The sequence below is a fragment of the Nomascus leucogenys genome, unplaced genomic scaffold (assembly GCF_006542625.1).
Source record: "Nomascus leucogenys isolate Asia unplaced genomic scaffold, Asia_NLE_v1 000919F_71286_qpd_obj, whole genome shotgun sequence".
Lineage (NCBI taxonomy): Eukaryota > Metazoa > Chordata > Mammalia > Primates > Hylobatidae > Nomascus > Nomascus leucogenys.
The window spans coordinates 8,849-13,103 of NW_022097623.1; positions in this window are offsets into that span (position 1 = coordinate 8,849).

The following is a 4,255-nucleotide window of genomic DNA, read 5'->3' on the forward strand; positions in this document are numbered from 1 at the left end:
CATATGCCTACCTAGGACCCAGCAGTTCTACTCCCAGCTTTATACCCAACAGAAACAAGTGCATTCAGCCCTTGAAAGGCATGTCCAAGACTGCTCATAGCAGCTGTATTGGTAAAATCTCCACATGGAAAGCAACCTCACGGCCCTCGACAACAGAATGGGTGAATAACATCTGGTATGTTCGAGCCCTGGGCTAGGACATTGCAAGGCAGAAAAAGATGACTGCACTTCATAAAACATGGATGACCCTCCAGACGTCGCAATGAGCACAAGAAGCCAGACACCAAAGTCTACACGCCGTAGGATTTCAAAAGCAGGTAAAAGTGATCCATGGCAGCAGAAGTCACAACACTGGTTACCTCTTGGGGGGCAGGTATTAACTAAGATGTTCAAGGAAATTGTTCTCCACAGGTCTCCAAAAAAAAAGGCCAGGCATGGTGGCTCACACGTGTGGTCCCAGGCTTCCAGGTAATAGATGGATTCAGGGATTTTCTGGTTGCCAGTTGATTGAAAGAGTTATCTAAAGACCTGGAATCAGGCCGGGAGCAGTGGCTCACGTCTGTAATCCCAGCACTTTGGGAGGCTGAGGCAGGTGGGATCACCTGAGGTCAGGAGTTGGAGACCAGCCTGAGCTGGTGAAACCCCATCTCTACTAAAAATACAAAAAAATAGCCGGGCGCGGTGGTGTGCACCTGTAGTCCCAGCTACTCTGAGGGCGGAGGCACAAGAATCGCTTGAACCTGGGAGGCAGAGGTTGCAGTGAGCCGAGATTGCGCCACTGCACTCCAGCCCGAGTGAGAGAGCGAGACTCTGTCTCCTAAAATAAAATAAATAAATTTGGTCACTCTACATATGTATGTTATACTGCAATACAAATTTGAAAAAAATGAGAATAGAAAATATCTAATAGCATCAAATTGTTCCTAATATTCTCTTGTCTTTCTCGCCTCTGTAGGAGCCGCTGACCCAGGAGTTTTCACTCCTGTTGTTGGTGATTTGTGCCTTTTCTCTCTCTTGTTTCAGTCGTGCTGTGGTTTGCCAGTTTCAATACTCTTTTCATAAAACCAACTTTCTGGTTTTACATATTTTCTGTTACCTGTTTATTGTTTTCTCTTTCATTGATTTCTGCTGTCAGTTTTAATTTTATTTTTGTTTGTTAGCTTTTTTCTTTTCTTCCCTATCTGGAGTTTCTTTCTTATTTCTTTCTTTCCTTCGTGACACGGACAGTCACTGATTTTTCTGCGAATCTTCTTTTCTAATATACAGATTTACAGCTATACATTTCCTTCTAAACGTAATTTTAGCTGATCCCATAAGGTTTGATATATTTTCATCACTATTTAGGTAAAACAATTTCTAGCATTTTGTGATTTCTTTTTTGGCCTGTCAGTTATTTAGATGTGTATTGTTAAATTACCAAACATTTGAGAATTTTCTGGTTATTCTTTTGTTATTGATTCGTAGCCTCTTTTCACTATGGTCAGAATATATGCTTAAAATTATTTCAGTCACTTGAAATGTATAGAGAATGCCTTACGGTCCAGTATATGGACACTTTTGATAATTATTACATATGCCCTTGAAGAGAATATGTAAACTTCCAATTTTTTTGGAGAGGTGTTATTTTTTATCAATTTGACCAACTTCATAATTTATGTTCAAATAATCTATATCCATATGAATTTTATTCCATCCGCTTATTCTACTAGTAACTGAGAGGACTGTATTAAAGTCGCCGCCATGATAGCAGATCTCTCTATTTCTCTTTTCAGTTCTGTAAGTTTTTATTTTGTTTTATTTTATTTTATTTTTGAGACGGAGCCGCACTCTGTTGCCCAGGCTGGAGTGCAGTGGTGTGATCTCGGCTCACTGCAACCTCCGCCTCCTGGGTTCAAACCATTTTCCTGCCTCAGCCTCCCGAGTAGCTGGGATTACAGACTCCCACCACCACGCCTGGCTAATTTTTGTCTTTTTTAATAGAGACGGGGTTTCACCATGTTGGTCAGGCTGGTCTCAAACTCCTGACCACAAGTGATCTCCTGCCTTGGCCTCCCAAAGTGCTGAGATTACAGATGTGAGCCACTACGCCCGGCCTATAAGTTTTTCTTTATGTATTTCGAAGCTATGCTATTAGGTGCATACAATTTAGAATTATTAACTTCCCGGTCGATGAGCCCTCTTATGATTATGAAGTCTTCTTTATCTCTAGTTATTTTTTTATCTGAAGTCGATTTTGTCTCATATTATTATAGTTATGCCAGCTTTTCTTGTAGTTAATGTTATCATGATTTATTTTTTCCATCCTTTTATTTATTTATTTAAACCAACTCACTTCAAAGAATTTCTATCCTTTTAACGAAATTTTTGTGGGGCTTGTTTTAAATATTCAGTCTGACAATATTTCTTTTAATTGGAGCATTTTTAGTATACATCTATTATATTTATCAATGTACTTAGGCTTAAATCTGCTATGTTACATCTGCTATTTGTTCTTTTTTCTCCCTTTTTTCCTTTTTGGGATTAATTAAAATATTTTATTTTACATCCTCCGATTTGCTTGTTAGTCATACTTTTATTGTACTGGTAGCAATTACCCAAACAATTATAAAATTAATCCTTCACTAATTATGGTCTAATGTAAATTGTTCTTTTTACTACTTTCTGGCAATTATACAATTACAATTATAAAATCATTTACAATTATAAAATGTAATTATAAAATTCATCCTTCACTTACCAAGGCCTAATGTTTTTAAATGTGAACTTTTGTCACTTCCTGGACAATGTAAAGACCTTCTAACGCTTTATTTATTTATTTATTTATTTATTTATTTATTTTTTGAGACAGAGGCTCGCTCTGTCGCCCAGGCTGGAGTGCAGTGGTGCGAACTTGGCTCACTGCAACCTCTGCCTCCTGGGTTCAAGCGATTCTCCTGCCTCAGCCTCCAGAGGAGCTGGGGCTACAGGCATGTGTCACCACGCCCAGCTAATTTTTTTTATTTTTAGTAAAGACGGGATCTCACCATATTGGTGAGGCTAGTCTTGAACTCCTGACCTCAAAGGATCCACCCGCCTTGGCCTCCCAAAGTGCTGGGATTACGAGTGTGAGCCACCACGCTCTGCCCTTCTAATGCTTTAAATCCATCGGCCTCTCTCCCACTTTTTGTGCTGTCATTCTCAGGCATTTCAATTCTGCACATATGTTAAACCACACAAGAAATCATCTTACATTTGCTACAGCCGGTGTGCATTGAAACGCACCAGCGTGTTTCTTCTCTGCTGCTCTTTCGTTCTTGGCCTCCTGCGTTTCCATGTTTTCATCCAGGACCATTTTCCAAAGGCCTCCATTGTGATTTGTCTTGTTTATTAGTGCATGTTTGCTGTGAGGAATTCTCTCAATGCACTGGGGAGGGTGTCTGAAAATGTTTTTGTTTTGCCTTTCCCTTTCACTTGAAATAGCATCCCAAGTTGGCAGTTATTTTCTCTTGGTACTTAGAGAATGTTGTTCCATTGTCTTCTGGCTTTCAGTGCTTACGTGGAGAAGTCAAGAGCCTCATTGTTGCCTCTTTGAAGGTTGCATCTTGTTTTTCCTGGCTGTTATTTGTTTAATTTATTTTTATTTTTGTAGAGACAGGATCCTCCTGTCTCGGCCTCCCAGAGTGTTGGGATTACAGGCGTGAGCCGCTGTGCCCTGCCTCCTGTAGCTGATTTTCTCCTAGTTAGTGGGTTTTCCGTGGTTTTCCTACCGTGTGCTTAGGAGTATCTTTGTACTTCTCTGTCTTGAAATGTGTAGCACTTCTTGCATATGCAATTGGTGTGTCTTTCATTGGTTTTGGAAAAGTTGCACTCATTTTCTCTTCAGATATTGTTCTGCCCCATTTGCAATCTCCCTTCTTGGATTTGAGTGACAGATGTGGTAGGCCTGTTGACTGCATCCTGTGTGTCTCTGATGCTATGTTCCATGCATTTTTCTCTGCGTGCTTCCATCTTCTGTCGGCTGCTGACCTCAATCAGTGCTCGTTAATCCTCTCTTCAGTTCTGTCCACTAATAGTCTGTTAACCCATCTGTCACACTCTTTACCTTGCTTATTTTATTCTTAGTTCTAGAGTTTATATTTGATTTTTTTCAAGATTTCTCTAGTGAAAATTTCCATCTTGTCACTTATTTCTCAGAGCATAGTCATCAGCGTCATTTCAAAGCTCCAACAGTTTCATCCCCTGCTTTTACACTTGGGTCTATATTTTTTTAATGTGT